This window comes from Phaseolus vulgaris, mitochondrion (assembly GCF_000499845.2).
Source record: "Phaseolus vulgaris mitochondrion, complete genome".
Taxonomy (NCBI): Eukaryota; Viridiplantae; Streptophyta; class Magnoliopsida; order Fabales; family Fabaceae; genus Phaseolus; species Phaseolus vulgaris.
The window spans coordinates 180,153-198,830 of record NC_045135.1 but is presented as its reverse complement, the minus strand read 5'-3'; the positions used below and the strand labels follow the sequence as shown (position 1 = coordinate 198,830).

General features: G+C 44.7%; 3 non-coding genes across 3 annotated transcripts; all 3 read right to left on the bottom strand.

Annotated features, from left to right (window-relative positions):
• Positions 1–5,323: 5,323 nt before the first annotated feature.
• Positions 5,324–5,398, bottom strand: trnP. Its single transcript has one exon. It is a non-coding gene; the product is annotated as a tRNA-Pro (tRNA).
• Positions 5,399–5,655: 257 nt separating this feature from the next.
• trnF lies at positions 5,656–5,730 on the bottom strand. The gene has a single exon. It is a non-coding gene; the product is annotated as a tRNA-Phe (tRNA).
• Positions 5,731–9,054: 3,324 nt separating this feature from the next.
• trnfM-1 lies at positions 9,055–9,128 on the bottom strand. The gene has a single exon. It is a non-coding gene; the product is annotated as a tRNA-Met (tRNA).
• Positions 9,129–18,678: the final 9,550 nt, after the last annotated feature.

Sequence of the window (18,678 nt, the reverse complement as noted above, 5' to 3'; positions counted from 1 at the left end):
GATCACATCTTCATAACAAAAGGTGTACATGTTCGGCCTCACTCAAGGTAATGGGCCAAACCTAACGAGTCCAAACAAATTGGATCTTATTGTATGACAAAACCACATATAGGTCATTTTTTCAGTAATTCATTTCCTCAAGCAATAGGGTTTTACCAGTCCCAGCAGAGCCTGTGATGAACACGGATTTGCCCTGAGGGATGGCAGACTAAATATGCTTCTGCTCGTTTCCCCTTTCTATTGGAGTGAAGGTTAGCCCAATGTTAGCATTCAGATCCATTTTCAGCCCTGGCCCGGAAATGCCACCTTTTCCTGGCTTTCCAAACAAAGCCCAAGTCCAGTCCATCTAATTCTTTTATTCCCATTCCAGGACGGCCCAGGCCGCTATCCGAGTGCAATCGGCAAAAGCAAGTTTACCTTACTTATTTTAATAATATAATTCGTTCTGCTGTCAAAAGTAGGGGAAAGTGTCTGATCCTTTCAATCAAGCGATAGAGGCAGAGGCTTGACTTCAATCGCCTACGCTAGGACGGAGCTGCTGTCGAGTGAGGATTGGCCGAGGGGAGTGCCATCATGTAGCCGGGTACAAATAAGCCAGTGAAATAGGACTAGGAAGTGTACGACGAAGCACGCGTGGTACGTAAGCGAATACGGATCACGTGGGTTTGTACTGATCCGCTTTCGAGCTGTCGAGTGAGGATTGCTCCATCTATGAAGAAAGGACGCAGGGGGCCTCTCTTATGAAATGAAAAGGGGGGTACTCTCTTCTCTGATGTGCGCTATATTATTGTGTTCTATTTTTGAAAGAGTTTTCGGGATTAAGCCACGTGGCGATACCCGCGAAAAACGAAAGACTCTTTTTTTTTCGCTTAGAGCTTCCCACGTCTATAACTATAAATAGAAGTTTCTCTATTTGGCAAAGCAAGGGGTAGATATGGATCCACCAGTTACCACTTTAACGCTTTTTCAAATTGAGCAAGCAATTCTTAATGTAGAGAACGCAAAGCTCCAGCAGGAGCAAACCCTGGCTGCCTTCTGGGAGCACATGCCTCCTGTCGAGGAGGAGGTCCTGGTAAAGCGGATACAAGAGCTCCGGGACCGCATTTGCGCTCTGGAAGAACGAAGGAGGGCTCTCATCCGAGAGCGCGAATTGCTGCTTATCAGGGCGGCCTCCATTATCCGCGGGAGACCAGGGGGAAACAACTAAGAAGTCCTTTGTTTTTGCTTTTCTTTTTCTTTTCACTTAATATGTTGTTTGTTTACTTTGTTGTAATGTTGTGTTTAGTTGTGTGGCTGGTTTGTCTATGTGTGCGTAAGCTTCATAAAGAAAGGGTCCGTCGACTCTTTCTAGAAGATTGAAATAAGTGTCTGTAGACGCAAAGTAGTGTGTTTTAATGTATGGTGTTCTTTGTCTTTTTTAGTTGAGATCTACTCCGGATGCTTACTGGAGATAGACTCCTATCTATGCTAACTATCTTTGTTTGGTTTTATTTTTTATGTTTGCATGTATGGTATGGGAAAAGCCCTAGTTGTAAATCTTTACTACTTATTAAAATATAATAAATAAGAAAGTTCGTAAAAATGTGCTGAAAATGAAGAAAAAAGGTGTAAGCTCGGTGTACTGGAGATGCGCTTATTAAGCCTTTCTAGCTTTGAAGCAAACTTCTTCCTTGAGTCTGCGCCGTCTTCAAAACCAAACCCTAATCTTGCTCTAGTTCAGTTCGTGTGTTTTACGTGAGCGCGTTGAACTAGTGTGCATGGACCTTAGCCACGAGTTTTTCGGCCTAGACGCTAATAACACGAAAACACTTTGGTCCTGGGTTTTCGATCTCTGTTTTTGCGCGAAAGTCTCAGAAAATCAGTCATCGTTGCTGCGCTTCCTTCACTTGTCCTTGCCCGAGCCTTACCCCATCTTCCATGAACCGGAAGCAAACGAAAGAGGGGAGGCCGGGAACTACGCCTCTTCAGAATCGTAGTTCCTAGGCGCATTCATTATTGATTCACATTCTATCCTCGGGCGGGAAGGAAGTCTCAAAGCTCTTTTGCCAGCTTAGCGTCTTGATGGTCTGTTCAAAATCGAAATCCCGATCTGACCACGCTTTCGTCAGTTGATTATGTCAAAACGGGGAACAGAAGACCTGCTTTTGTTCCAGTTTCTGATTCAAGAATGTCTGTTCCTATTGTTCTTGTAATTTCTGAACGTTTAGGTGAGCCACACCTCCAGCATTTGCAGAGTTCTCTGCATGCATTTGTGGATTCGCTTCCGCCAACCAAATTGGAAGAATTTCATATGGACGAACAGTTTCATTATACGAAACCGTTTTCTCCGTTGACTCCACGGTAAGACGGCTTCAGGTGAGTGAACTGTGGGTCTAGGTAGTGCGGGTAGAAAGCCTCTAAGCTGAGTTCCGTTGGGTAGAGACCGCTGAACATCATTTGGGCAGGCCATCGGCTATATGGGCTTAGACTTTTTGATGGTTGTCATTCTCTGGGTGGGCTCTTTTGAGGGGCTCGAAAGCTTCCACTTCAGACCTTAACTTAAAAAAAGGGCAATCAGCCCATGGCCACATACTTATGTATGCACACTCAAGTAAGCTCTCATTGCAATCAATATCTGTGGTCTCACACAAGGATCTGTTTATTTATGCCTTAGCCGGATTACCACCGCTTTCGTCACCACAATCACTAATAGCACAACCTATATCCGCTTGGATGACTTGAAGGCGAAGCTATTGTAGCATTCGCTACGGTTTCATCAAGGCTTACGAAAAAGAGAAAGATGTAAAAATCAGGTAAGGCGAGCACAAAAGAACTAAAGGAAAAGCCGCTTACCACAAGAAAGCTTACGATAACAAGAATGGGACTGCTTGCAAGGATCAAATGAATTGGACATGAAGTCGAGTCCGCCCTCCATCAAGGATAGGAAGATGCATTCCCCTAAGGGAAGGGGGCTTCTTTCACTTTCGTATTGGAGAGAGCATTGTGGAGCAGCAAAAGGCATAAATAAGGGGAAGCGGCGGATTCCCCGGAAAGGAAAAACGCCTGAAAATAGCGAAGGTTCTGGAGGAGCTTTCCACAAACCGTGATTTCTGGGTAAATGTAAATAAGGGGCAAAAGGCGGCCTACGAATTGATTATCGCCGTGCACGATTGGGAATCCAATCAAAGGGACTAGCGGACGTACCATGAGACTTGATCGTCGTTAGTTTGCTTTGGTTTGGCTTGTTTCCGGGGAGAGGTGAGCCGGTTACGCTTTTAGTGAGGAGACAGGAGCTCTCGAGCTTAGAGAAGTTCCCTAGGCCTGAGAGAGGTCTAGGGGGAGTCCGGATAGAGGACTCTTTAAACCGGTGGGCCCGCAGATGTAGGAAGGCTTAAGCTTTCGAACTGCGTAACAAAAGCGACTCCTTGTTGGTGTAAGATAGGTGTAGGTCCGATTCACCAATGTGAGTTCTAACCTGACGGGTCGTTCGTGTGGAGAATCTCTCTCCTTACTCAGGATTTCTTGATCTTCGAGCTACCCAACTAACTCTCTCTAAGTAAGAGCTCGCCCTTACTGAGTCTTCTCGATAGGAATTAGATAAAAGGTCAGTCCTTCTCCTGTGAGAGACTCCGAAGTGGGCTGCTTTCCAGGGCTATAATTTCCCTGTTTCGACGTGAGATTGGCTTAGATTGGTCTTTCTGTGTACCTAGAGTAAGTCTGCCCATAGAGCTTCAAAGATTCTGGTCTGGTTCGAGAAGCTAGCCTTCCTTATCTTATAAAGTATGATTTAAGGGATCCTTTTTTAGTAAAGTACCCGTGGGATTCGATTTGCCAACTGATCCGAGTTGGATTGGGTCAGGAACGGAAAAATGACTATATAAGATAAGGAATTTATTTGATGTTGAGGCCTCAAGTCCATCCGGAGCAGAAGCACGGCATACTATTGGAGTCTCCCAAATATGTTCTCCATAGAAAGTGGAAGCATACTTTATCACTTGTAAAAGGGATAAAAACGTCCCATCCAACCAAAATCCATTAAGAATCAAAGTTATTTTCCATTTCCACTGTATTACCTCATTGTTGTCAATGTGATGTGATGGTTTGTTATGCCCATCGCTGGTGGAAGTTAGATGATCAATGTATTATGTGTGAGTTAAGAGTTAAGAGTTATGGTTGGTGACTTCCGACTCATAGAATGAGATGAATCAATTCTCTACGGTTAGCATTGGGTAGTTTTTTTCTACGGGCAAAATCGCCTTCATGCCCCAATTGATAACAGATGCTTTTCCACTCGATCCAGTTCCAGCTATTCGCATCACGGGAAAATGGAGTGCTTCCTTCATCGCGGAGGGCGGGGGGCTAGGGAACTGCCAACCTAGGTTTCAATAAGAGCCCCTCCTTTACTTGTAGAATTGAACTTTATAAGACCTTTAGATCGAAGGCCTTGCACCACCGGTCTATGCCAGCTCGTTTTCAAGCCTTTCAAAAAAGGAGTTTTCCCCTTTAAAGCGCAGTCCCTTAATACAATACAGCCATAGTGGATTTTTAAGGAAAATCCTAAGCCAGTCTAAGAGGGATAGGGCCAACGTTAATGTTAATAGAGAGAAAAGATGGATGTGTTTTCCCTTGCAAGATTGCTTTCTTCTCCTACTATTTAAACGGAAAGGTTTACCGATCAAAAGTCTCATAACAGTAATACAATACTGCACATACCAGTCATAATACAGAGGACTCCCAGTGGAATTGTTATGTACACTGCTCCGTAAGTTTGTGTCCAGCTTCACTCTATTGGATTCCCACCGGAGATCCTTGCCAAGATCCTGCTATGGTGTAATCAATGGCTTATGAGTCTTATTTACTTGTATCGTAAGTGATGTGTTTTAATAGCTGGCTTAGGATTCTCATTTCGCTGATGATAAGTAAAGAAAAAGGGCAAGGACTAATCCATATGGGCCACCTCTATTGGTTTTTCATAAACAGACTCCTCCTGGTCCTATCGAACCAGCTTCTTCAATCCTAGCTTCATGAGGGAGCCTCCTTTTTTTAACATTTACAAAGGTATTCAGACAAGGAAGGCTGTTAAGCATGCAGACTTATTCTCTTTTCTTACGTGAATTAGATACTACTTAAATGCAGTTTCACTCCTAACTAAGATAAGAAGAAGGTAAGATGACTGACTATAGGCAAGAAAGAATTGAACCTAAGGCTTGCCCCCGAAACATTTGGAAGAAATGCTGCTTTAGATCCCGCCCAGATCAGATAAAGGGCGGTCTATTTTTTTATCTTTCTAAACGAAAGTTTACTACGGGTGCTCTTTAGGCTGTGCCGGGCTGTGCACTTAACATCAAGGTGACAGGATTCGAACCTATGGCCCTCTGTACCCAAAACAGATGCGCTGACCAGACTGCGCTACACCTCGTCTCACCCCCCTCAGCATATAGATCCACCCGATCGATGAAGACTCGAACCGAACTCGCCCATCCTTTTGGGCATAGGGACGCGAGAACCAATCCGAGTAATCAACCGCTTTTTTGATAAAATCTGCCTCCAGCAAGATAGGGCGACGCCAAAAAGCCGTATAGTGCAGGAGCGCTCACATTTTTTTTGCTTCCTCTTTCACTTGAATTAAAAAAATCCGGCTCGCTCCCGGCTACCTGTCCTTTGGACCCATAAGCCCGCTTAGAAGTGGATTCGAACCACATGACACAAGGATTTTCAGTCCTTTGCTCTAACCAGCTGAGCTACCTGAACCACTTTCCTAAATTAAATTCTGTTTTCTTCATCGAATAGCGCCCTACCTTACTTACCACTTGACTAGTCAGGGAAAAGCCCTTGACTAATCACTTAAAAGAAAGGGCTTTTTTCGTTCGTCAAGCTTTCGAGCAGCTCTTTCAACTGCCGCCTAATCTCCTCTCCCAACATGCTAAAGAACCGAGAGCCGCCCAGGGAAGGGACTGCCGGAGGGAGCTTGCTTATAAAAAGAAGATAGGCCGGTCAAAACAACGCGCAACGGGCTCTCCGCTCACTAAGTAGTGCTTTTCTGTCCTCCGGGGGACTCCACCAACACACACCAAGAGGTTCTTTCTCTCACGTAATTTCGCCCGCCCGTTCCACTTCCGTGCCGGAGGAAATGGGATTCGAACCTACCTTTATTCAGATAAACTGATCGCTCTACCAACTAGCCTTCTGGGTGGGCTTAAGACACGGATTTGCTAGATCTATATACAACCTTCTTGTATCATGGGTTTGAATCCCATAATAAAGAGCTACATAACCATGTAGCGTTGGGCTTAACCGAGACCAGACATCTGCTTTTACTGCCATTGGTTTTGTTCGTCGTGACGAAGTGACTGCCTCACACCACAATTAAGAATTGGCGCCGCACCCTAACCCTCTGGTCACTTCACTTGGCTTTCATGCCTTACTTGTTGTTATTTATACCCCGGTTTCTAACGGTTCACTTCGCTAGCTGCGGTCCCCTACTTCGGTGACCCTTTCCTTGCGGCTTGGCTTGCTCGCTAATCATTGGCTTTAGACAGCGATTTATTTGATGTCTGTAGGATGAGAGTGATTGCTTCATCCGTAGTTCTGCTGATTTAGGAGTAGGTCTTGGCTCTTAAGGCTTTTCTTCTCGATGCTTTGTCCTCTAGTCCCGCTTATTCTAAGTCTATGGTAGAGCTAGAGCCCGGGAAGGTTCTCCATGACAGACGAGAAAGGTTTTTTGGTCCCTTAGTAGTAATAGTAGTTACTCCCAGCCCCTTTCCTTTACAGAAGAACAAAAAAGTTGATTAGTTGCATCCGAGGTTCAAAGCCCTGCTCATAGAAGGGATGGAGACAGCTACTTTTAGAATGAGAGAGGCATGGACCAATGCAATGGTGTCAAAAAACAGGCATTTCTTTGGTCCAATCCAATCACAGCTTATTCCGCCTACACCTTATTTGCCGAAAGCCCTTGTCTGTGGCTATCTTCTACATTCTCTGCCATCTTCCGTCATCCCCTTTCTCTTCGCTCTTCCGGAACCGGTACAGAAATGGGTGGTGGGATCTCCTCCTTTCTATTTACGCTGGGAACTTCAATCAAAGCCTAAGCCGGTCACCGGGTAGTTTAAGAGATAGTTTGATCCCTATTGAATGAAGAAGAAAGAATCGATTCTAAGCACAACAACTGGACACTTGAATTGAAATAGCGTAATAAAAGAGATCAGCATCTTCTTGTCTGTCTCTGCTTTTATTTTCTATAAGTAGAGGTAGGAAGTTACTTGATCAACCGGTAATCTTTCTCTTTCTTTCCTTCTCCAGCAGCACCTATCGGTACAGCAACTTCGTACCTATCCCTATCGGGGGAGGCTTGAGCTAGAGCAAAGTCTTCTGCTTTACGCCCGACCAAGCTTCCTTAGCGTACTGAGACTACCTATTCATAAGAAGGACAGTCTCAACCCTTGAGTACGAAAGTAGGCTCTTCCTTTATTAGATAACGCTATTATTCCCATCTCGGGAGAAACAGAAAGAAGTACGTTGACGACAATTCTATAGCTGGGGATCTTGCTAACAATGAAACTCCTAACCTTAAATCATATAACAGGGGCTTTCACTCCTTCTGGCCATTGAAAGCATTCCAATTGCAGCTTCTTCTTAGGATTCGTTAAAATAAAATTACCCTAATCTAATGCCATGGCCTTCGCTCTAGTTATGCTACTAATGCCCGTACTCCAACAGCTAAATCGATGGCATCGCTGATTCCCTCAAGCCTTCCAAGATCGGATTAATCCCTTCCTCTCAGGTTCCTTCACTTAGAGTAGTGAGTCTAGTGAAAGCCGAATCCTAAGAAGAAGGTACGGAAGCTGGGATAACCACTTTATACGATAACGATACCATTCACAGCGGAACAAGAAGAATCACACTCGACTCAACTTGTGAGCTATCGAGTCAGTAGCGGCCTTTAGAGCTGGGATAAGTAGGGTACTCAGATGTGAGAGCCGGACTCTCCTCAACCGAGACATAGAACTCCTAGCTCTGGAGCTGATTGAATTGATTCTTTTCACAGCTACCGAGTCTTCTCCTCGCTCACTGAACTCCCCCCAATCTAGTCTCGGGTCAAGAGATAAGAGCGATGGCATACCTTGAGTCACTCGCTTCCATTGGGCGAACTTTCATCTGTTCTCTTTCAGCATTTATGGTAAAATGAACCACCTTGCTTATCACAGTTAGGTCGATTTTCTTTGATCCTCATCTCGTTCAGTTTTGATGGCCGCTAGTTCCTTTATTACGTCGTTCAGTTCAAAGAGTCATTCGGGTATCTGCTTTCAATGTTTGCTAGTAAACAGTGGTTGTCTCCTTGATACCCTCTCGCCCTTACATACAACGTATTTGAGTGCTTTTTAGTAATATGATACGCTGTGAAGTGAAGAGTCGACAACTATAGGCCTCTCCCCCCAATGCAAGGAAAGGAATGTTCCCTACCTATCCGGCACCTTTTACTGGAAGCTAGTCCTTCCCTGCTCTTGAATAGCGTAGTTGTCAAATCCTCTCCTTTCTTCGTTGCAGAACTCCCTTTCTAGAATAAAAGAAAGGGTCTACGCTCACTTATTTCTTAAGAAATGTATTAGGACCTCTCTTTCATTTCTCAAGGCAGATGATTTGGACGATTCCAATACGTTTATCTCCGAGCTAGTCAGTCTGTTCCTCTCGCTATCGGTCAAGCAACTATGTACCTTTCAGTCGGTAAAGTGGCTTCGCTTCGCTCTTTCCCCGCGCATTCCCCTAGGACTTGATTCTCTTACCTTAGTTGGTTTCTCATTACCCTTTCATAGATACGAGCTGGATGGATGATTAGTAGACCAAGTCCAATTCAAAGCAAGGCCTTCAAGTATTGATTGAGGCACAATAGTGTTCAAGGGAATCTATTCTCTATATGAGATGCGGCTGGGATCGAGAATTGATCCGAGAGAATTAGACTAGCTTATCTGAGTTGAATGAAGCTGGAATAGTTCCATTAGGGGTTCTCCTGTATAGTGAGTCTAGTGCTTAGCTTGATGGAAACTAGGGTTCAAGTTCAGACTTGGAGAAAGAAAGACATGGCGGGGGCAGGATTCGAACCTGCAATCTTCAGATTATGAGCCTGACGAGTTAACCAACTACTCTACCCCGCTTCTTCACCTACTCTTTCTTCTCTCCTACGGGCCCGAACGGGATGAATCCAATATAATGTTCAGTTTAATCCGTCTGTGAAGTCCTTCATTCTATATTCTATTTATTTCATTCTTTAGTGAAAGTCTGGCCTAGCAAGAAAACGAGTGCGAGTTAGCCTTTCTAACGCCCTTTATCCTGCCACTATTATTTAAGGGGCCTGCAGTGGTAGAACCAACCTGGTGAACCAGGCGTACTACTTCCCAACGTGGACCTTTCTTCTCTTATGAGATTTCGAAAAAAAAGCGCCCCTCAATGCGAAAATTGACGAGAATTCGAAAGACAGGGATCGGGGAGAGGGGAAATGAATTTGACAGCTATATCTATTGATCGATAAAGCTTGGCTTGGGCGGACAACCGCGTAAGATATGACTAGAATTCCATTTCTTCCTTGTTACGAACGAGGTACCGAATTGAGTTGATAGTGATAGATCGTAGTGCTACTAGCCCTGCTGGGAAAAACCAGAGAAAGCCCGGAGGGAAGTGGCCCAGCGGAATCGCGCTCTATCGGTACGCTGTAAGATGAAGGAAGAAACTTGGTGAAGTTCAGGCATTTCTTGGGCCGAGTATACCATTGAAAGAAAACCTTGGTTGGACTATCACTATATATAATAAAGTTACAGCTTTTTCATCCTCTAGGTAGGGATCAGATTGATTTAGCTGTAACGATACCCCGATTGTCCGAGTCCAAAAAGATCGGATTTGTGCTAATGCGGATTTTATAGCGCCATTTTCTTTCGATTTAGGCCATGCCTTTAGGCTGTCGAGTGAGGATTGGCCAAGGCTCGAATTGACTCAAAAGTTGGCTCAAAAGAAGCATCAAAAGCTGCACCGGCATAAGCCGAGGCAGAGCCTACCTTCGTTCGAGCCCGGCGTTCGCTGGTACTTTACTTACTTGTGCAATCGAGATTAGTTCAGCCCGTGCAAACACGGATCTCTACTTCTTTATTACACTAGTCTATATAGTCTCCGTCTATTTATTATTGGATGTGGGATTACTCTCAAGCAATTGGTGATCCGGGCTATTTCTCTAAAGTAGATTGATTTGGCACAGGACGGGTGTATTTGAACCAAGGGAAAATGAGATTGAAAAAATAACTTCTTCTATTAAGAGTTGAAAGACTCGTGCTTTTTTTGTCAAGGACAAGGGAATCACTCGTCTTATTCATCAGGCCTGAAAGAACAAAACAAATAGGGCTCAAAAGGGTGGTTTGTCTCTCGGAATTGGCTCTTCCACCCTTTCGTTTCTGAAAGGGAGGGCGTTTTTCCTGTTAGCGCTGGATTCCGAAGAAAGGGAATCCCCTAGACCTAGAATAGAAGGAGCGTAGTAGCTCGACAGTAACAGACAGTAAGGGAGAGGAGCTAGAATAGAAGCACTGGCTTACGGGGAACTCACGCTTGTCGAACACTTTAGTTTAGTTCTATTTTCTCGTGCCAGATCCTTAGAGGACTTCTTTTGGGAACCCTTTACTTATTAGGATGATAGGGCCACTCCCGATACCACCCCTTCTTTCCCGCTACTGCCTTTCCTGTCTCAGCCAACCTGAGAGCCTCTAAAGTAAACCTGTCCAGCAGCTATTAGTCCATTCCATTCCGAGCCCTTTCGAGTCGGCCTTAGTGGATGGGGTCTTTCATTCACTGTTGATTCGGTTCTATCGATATCGCAACGTGCGGAGACGCTCTTCCCAATAAATAGGGATGGATGTTGGGGCACCCCCTGCTTGCCAAAGTCTTATAGTGACGTCTTTGGGAGAGAGTTACTAGTGGAATACTAGTAACTTCACTCCCTTCCCTTGGTTGGAACTGCTATATCGCGGACAGGAACAGCAGACTCTGGCTCGGTCTAATATGCTATTCCCCTCTTTCCTTTCAAGGTACCAGACCCGTCTTAGCCTACCCTAACGTCTGATGAAAAGATCTCCCTGGCCGGGCCTATTGGCTCAACAAAAAAGGATTGGGTTCCCCTTCTTCCTTCCGATCTCTTGTTTCTCGGCTTTTTGGCTATAGCTCTCCAGTTTGGAAGAAAGGTTTGATTGCTGTAAATGAAGTTATATAATATAAATAGTAAACAAGGACCGGCCAAAGCCTTCGAAGTGAAATAGAGTTCAGAGTTCGAGTTCATGGACAGGACTGTAACAGCTACTAGTAACCTCTTCGCTTCGCTCGAGCAGCTCCGCACGTTGCGCTAACGAAAGAAGTAAGAGAAGCACCTTATCGTTTAAGGGTCTCAAGCCCAGCCCTCTCCTTATTTTATTGATGATAGGGCGAGTGACACTTATTTAGGTAGGGGCCAGAAAGAAAACGGAATAGCTAAGGCGCAGCACCTTATCCTCCCATCTATCTTTAAAGCAGTGGGTCCTTGTTCGGGTCTTCCTTATCTAGTCTGTCTATCAATTATTGATTTCAAGAAAGCAATTGAATTTCGTATACAAAGAAAGAGCATCTTCTCTAATCTCTGACGCTATCTATTCAACGACAGTCTCCATTCTAGGATTGAAGAACTGAAGGACCAAAGAGATAGTGTAGAGCTCTTTTGTCTATTATTTTCGTCTTCTGCCCTTTCTTTTAGTTGAGCGATCGCTCGCGCTTCCTCCATAAGCAGCTTGTCCGCATTTGCTTGAGGGAATGGGCGTAATCGATACAGAATCCTATCCTCCGCTTCCGAGAGAGCTTGATCCACTACCTCCTTCGGGTGGTCCGATGTGGAGGAGGCAGGCTCCGGCTCAGCCGCTGGAGGACGATTTAAGTCAATGTCCCACCGAGGGCAAGGTTTTGATGAGCTTTATTCCCCGGAAGTCCCCGATACACCCACAATTAGAAAGGGGAAAACAAGATCTCCAAAAAGAATGAATACCCAAGCGATTAAGTAGATAGATGCGCAGGAAATCAAAAAAGAAGGAGATGCAAAATAGAAGGGAGAGAAACACAAGAAAGACACCGTATTTCTAAACCATCATAACAAAAACGGTTCAAACATAACATAGGTTTTCCTACAAGGACCAGATTCTTACCTGTTATCATACTCGCGGTTCTTCCGTCAGATCCGATAGTCCTTGCTAAAGCTACTGCGATCAGACAAGGAAGACAGCGAAGGGAAGAATGGAAATGGATCATTGTGCTATCTGGTTGACCCTTTATCCCACTTATTACTTTCCGCTACCCTTTCTTTCTTTAGAGCAAGAAGCGGAACTATAGAGATGATATGAAAGTTTTGTCTTACGAATCGGAAGATGTCCAACAGCCACGAAGGAAGGTTGCTCCCAATCTTAAAGTTATTTTTTATTTTGAAAGCGAAACTACGACCGACATTCACCGAGGTTGGCACAGGGAGCCGCTCCGAGTGTGAGAATCCGATGCCGGGGTGATGGGAGGGGGGTAAGAGAAGCGAGATTTTTGTATGCACGAGGAAAGAGGAGATTGTTAATCTAAAGCTAATAAGCTCTTTTTGTTTTTGGGCTTCCCCTTTTTCAATAACCTCCTCCCTTATGGAAAGCCCACTGCTTAAGACCCTCAATCGAAAGGTCAAGGATTGTTCGTGCTGTTCCGTATATAGATAAGACCATCTCCGGTTCTTGGAAACCCACCGCTCTGCTTCTAGCTATTCGGATAGACCACACCTCAGAAAGAAAGTCCGCTATTCTATTCCATATCATGGCAGCAATCCCGGGAATGGGCATCCATTATAAGATGTCTAGGCACAAAAATAGAGATATGCCAGAAAGACAGGATACAGGTACTCTACGGGAGAAGGGATTGGATTTGGCACGCTGAAACCCTAAGTCCCCTGTTCCCTTTCTTATGATAAAAGAGATTGTTGAGTCCAATTGTGGGTGGAGAAGGCGTCTATGCTTGAAACTGATCCTTAAGATTGGAATCGTTTAGCGTCTATCTATTCCGTGTATTCTTGTGAGGAGAAGCCCCCTTTCCCTGCTTTCTATATCTTTATGACGAATAGGTTTGATGATTCCGTTGTCTCTCTTTCCTAGGCCTGTTCCAGGTGTGTACCCGGATCTCAGCTCCGAAACCTGCTTTTCTTAAGCCCGACGCATTACTTGAATGGAAGGCACTTTCAATAGTAAGCTTATTCTATGTCCTCCTTCGCTTGACCTATTTGAATTGAACTAGAGCTTTCTTTCTTGATTGCAATTTTGACTTATGGCAGACCGGATTTCAAAATTCCTATTGAGACCCTTGACGACCTACCAGATGATCATCCTAGAGTTCCCTCTAAAAAAGTTTTGTCAAAAGACATAGACCGTGGCGTGGCATTAGTTCTAGCTCTCATTTCTTGCTTTTTATAGCTAACTGCCCAGACAAAGAAGGTCAGAGAAGGCTCAGGTATGATTAAGTCTCAATCGATTCTCACTACCGAATCGATTTCTCCCAAGGCTAAAGAAAGCACTGAGCCTGCTCCGAAAATGCTGTGAGAAAGAGGATCTGTTGGTTTAGGAAAACTATCACTTTTGGTTCATGAAGAAGCGGCCCCTCCGCATCAAGATAGTCAATCGATAGAGGTGTTGGGGTATTATTCCTAAAATAGGTTATAGGTGAAATGACTCTCATTGGTTGGAAGTACCAAAGACTCCCTAGCTCCCTTAAAACAAAAGAAAGTCAGAGCATCTTCTCCTTCAATTGCGCTAACAGCTCAAATAGCAACGATGGTAATGACGATAGCTTTACAGGAATTGCTTTCTTATTGATTCTATTTGAAAACAGTATAATGCCACATCTTACTAACTTCTTCTTCCTTTTCTTCTTCATGTGCAATAAGCCCTTCCACTATATGCAAGCACTTTTATTGCTGTAGAAAGTCTAAAGTATCGCAAGTAAGGCAGCAAGAAGAAGAGGAGGCTCGGCCATTAACAGTTGCGTTAGAATTGCCTCTCCATCCGCCGCTGAAGAAAGAATCTCACCCTTCCGCTGTCCCTACTATTCGACATTTCCCGGAGGAGTCAATCAGTGAGGGAGGGAAGATTCAAGACTGAACAGCCTTCCAACTCCATTCTCTATCCTCCAAATCAATCGCTAATGTATAACCTTTGAAAAGCTTTCATTGGAACTTCCCCTTTCCCGATCAATAGGCTGTTAGGGCTTTAGCCCAAGAACCCGATGCCCATTCAATAGAAGAAGTTGTTCTACCTTCGGAACCTGGTTATGAGATTCGTTGTTCGATCTTGAAGCAAGCATTTATCGTCCAGCCGGAGGAATAGTCGTTATTTCACCATTTGAATAACCTTGAAAAAAGCCTTCCTCAGCAGAGAACAGAGAGGTACTACCTACTTTCTTCCATTTTCCTTTTCTGACTGCTGTCTTAAACCTTTCTACTTTAACACAGGCACCTAATACATCAGGGACAGAAGTTTGACCGAATCTTGCAGCACCCCAACCACCTTTGTTTGGAGGAAAGCCAGATGGGACCAATTGAGGAAGCAGATCCAATTCCAACAACTGAACAAATTGGTGTTCAAGTTCCAAGGGCTGAGCACCAAGAAGAAATAGAGCATCAACCCGAGGAAATGAATCCTAACCGGGATGGGATAGAAGGACCTCTGATTGCAGAGCCGGAAGCCAACCATGGGGAATCCGTGACACCGAGCAATGATGCTCAAATCGCTCCGCTGCAACGACTCTCATTTCAGATGAGCATTCTTCTCAAGTAGGCGAAGGTGTCCGATCTACTAGCTCTACTCCAACCAATCCGGAGACTACAAGACCTTCACCTCAATCTCCACCGGTTCCCACTGAAAGCAAAGCATTACCTAAGGTAGATCATTTATCTCTAAAAACTCCTTCCAGTTTGCCATAAACCTTCTTGGCTAACTGTTGACATCATCTTCAATCTCAGACTATTGGGATTGGAGCAAGAGTGGAATGGAAGAAAGCTGTCCTTATCTTCTCCTCCAACCGGTACCTCCTCCCGACATGAAGGAATGCCCGATAATCGGGGGCTGGTATGTCCTTTCAGTTCTGGTCTGGGGAACGCCGATCAAAGAAAGCACTCCTATACTGCCTGGTGTTGATTCGGCAATTTGCGTTGGGGAGCTTTGTCATCTCAAAGAATAAGCGGATCTTCCCTTGCATGCGGATCTGAAAGTCGTGGATCTCCTGATGGCCGGTAGCTGCTTTCTGCTCTCCTTATTAGTGCCAACCAACTCCGCTAGGTATAGGTAGGGAGTCTTCTACAAGTCGCATTACTGGTCGATGACCTTCTTTTGGAAGCAGTCGAGATGCCTGCCTTTCCTGGGGGAACCCTTCCTTGCATTCTATTATTGTATTCGCTTCAATCGCTCCTGAATCGGCGGATCAAAGATCGGAATACCAGCCTTTCACTGCTAGAGGTGGATTGGTTAAGAGGCCAAATGCTATTTGCTTGCTTCTCCTGTTCGCTCTAGTTCACCTGGTTTACAACGGTCTGTTTGCTAGGTTTTTTTTAGACAAGGGCTAAGGGCGAGTCATCCCTCTTAGCAGCTCTTTCCTAATCAATCAGCTTTTGTGCTCTCCCAAAACAGCGGAAATACTTTTAAGTAAGAATTCCACCAACTACTGATCTCATGAAAGGGAATACTTTGATTGAAACAAGACTTTCTTTCTCTTGCACCACGCCGGAACGTATGGACACTGCCGAAAGTGAAGTAAGAAGGAATCGGGGTGGCTAGCTTTCCTGCTTATGTGCTTGTTATTAAGAAGATAGAAAAGAGATAGCTATCTCCCGTAGGCTACTCTTTAGAGCGTTTCACTCGTTTAAGGAAGACTAAGACAACAGGGTTTACGAACAGGGGTTATTCCCATATATCTATTATATGGATGGATGTTACTTTTGTGCTTCATTTAGTTTTGCGTATCAGTCAAGTTTCAGGTCTGTGCCTGAGGCCTGGACCAGAAAGCTTTAATGGCGGGGGCAGAAACGGAAGCAGGTACGAATAGAAGAAGGCCCAGAATAGCCAAGCCAAAGGGGTCCAATCAGTTGCGTAATGTCCGGTATCGGGAGTCTTTTAGTAATCCACAGATTAGGAACCGAGTGGGGAAGTGAGCTCTACTCTAAACTCTAAAGGCTGCTCTGCCACCTAGGGGATAGGAAACCTATTCCTTTTAGTCCGATTCGCCTGCCTCGAAGACTGGCATTAGGCCCCTACTGATGAATGATAGGATTGATTCAAAGCAAAGGAAATGGTCCCCTCTCCGCTACGGGGGATGCTATAAGAAGATAAGCCCCTGGGGGCTAGTACTTACTATTACACAGGCTAGTAGCAGACAACCCTCAATTACATCGACCCTTGCAACAACCAAAAAGCAGTAAGCCTTCCTTCCTACAAGGGTAGGGTTTGGATTGGAATGCTTACGGAATGGAAAAAGGGCTAGGACGAAAGGGCCAGCATGAGACATAGGGACTACGGTATATACGTAATAGCCGGACTAAGAGATTATAAAAACTAGTAAAAAAAAAGGCAATAGCCCCTTCCACAACAAAGAAAGTTTGCAATGGGGATAGACCTGAAGCCTTCGCTTTTACGGAAGACGGGATAGTACAGTACGGTAGTAATGGGCGGAATAAGTCAAGTAGGCTGGCTGGCGGGATAGAGGGAAAGATAAGTTTTTTAAAATAAAGAATAAAATGAAACCTTACCACAATACGACCATCGGGGGATGAAGATATACCATAAAGCACATGAACTCGATCTACTAGACGGACTAAGAGGGAATAGACGGGAAGCAAGCATGGAAGCACTCAAGCTAAAGCAAATGCACCTTACAACACTTCGAAAGCTAATCTAATGCAAGGTTAAGGTACCTCACTAAAGGGGCTAGGGAAATTATCCTAGACAAGGAAGAAGATAACCTCGATCGGACGGACCTTAGTCTGGATTCGAAAACAAAGAAGAAACAGCTTTGACATTGGCAAGTCACACATTTTATCCCTCTGAGTCCCTGTCCCCGAGTCTCAAAAAAGAGATGTACGATTCGATGGGGATAGAAAAGGAAACCCGTAACCACGCTTTCACTTACATTCAAAATTGAAACAACTAACGGAAGAGGGAATGCACCTTTACCATAGGGCAATGGAAAGAATCCGCGTAAAACAAAGCGGTGGCCTATGCCCAAAAAAAGAGGGAGAGAGATCTCTCGTCAGGTCTTGGGTAGTTTGCCGGAGGTGTGAAAGGTGGGCTTCACCTTTTTCTGTAGCCTTCTAAATAAGGTGAGGCCACCCTATCAGGTATGGGGTGGAGGAGGAGAGCGTGTATGTGGGCTTCTTATACTGGATGACTTTACTGACATTCAAAACCGGTAGAGGATTGGGAAGGTTACTAATCTTTCTTTCGAGTGCGGCTCTATGCAAAGGTTATTCATCTTTCCCTAGGGTGCTTAGTAGAGATTATTATGCCCTGCCTACGTCTATTCATGCTTGGTCTTCTGAGAGTTAGGATGAAATGCGATCCATTCAAAGTCTTAGTTTGTACAAAATTCCTTCCTCACCAAGTAGTCTCGTTGGTCTTCAAAAGAAGACAGTCGAGCTAGGGGCGGCGAAAGCTTCTTCCGGGAACGCTATTTCCCGGCCTGGGACAGTTGGTTGATTGGATAAGAGGGGAGATCCGCGAAGGGAGTATAAAATCAGAAAGAAAGTAATAGGAAAAAATAGGGCTCAATCTGAAGATGGACGGTCTTTAGGCACTCGTCCCTTTATATTATAGGGGTGGGTTCAAATCATTCTATATGAGGAGCCAGTTGAGATTGAGATATAAAAAAGTGGAGTCTTTCACTTAGAGAGTATCCTCGGCTATAGGTCTTCCGGTCCGGCTTCCTAAACCACTTGGTCCCGTTCTATGCGCATCTCGGATTCAACCTGCACATATCACTCTACTTTCTTTCTGGGAGAGCCAATAGAGAACTCAAGGGTATCAACTTTTGACTCGACTCGTTGGTTGAAAGAGTCAAAGCTCCTGACTAGCTTTAGAGCACACGGCAATTGGTACTACTTCGCTATCGGTCACCGCATTGAAAGCGATCTTTATACGTTAGGTAAGTTAGCGGCGTAATAAGCCGGCCTTTTAAGAAAGAAAGACCGTTCCATCTTGTTCGAAAGCGGTCCACTCCGGAAGTAGTGGTGGCAAATCTTTTGGATGGACTTAAAAAGAAAACTCTTTCTTTTCATGGAAACGAAAGAATATTAAATGAAGAATGACAGGGCTAGGTAAAAGGTGCATTAGAGCAAGTCACTGATTATCCCCACCCAAAGGAGGTAAGGAACTGGGACGGAATGCGAGCCAGAGGCAGTACATCCTTTCCGGTAAGCAGTACGTGTGGGTGTGCTTATTTGAGAGTCACCAAGGAAGTAGTAGAAATGTTGAAGAGGAGACAACCCGCTCTTGAAAGACTATGCGCGTCGCGTGCTCGATCTAGCAATTGTTTTTATGAACTGTCATTCAAAAAGAAAGAAGAGAAAGAAATGGAGGGTGGCGCCTACATAACAGGTTGCTTGCTTACCAAGCCATCCTGGTCGCTCCTCCAGTTCGATTT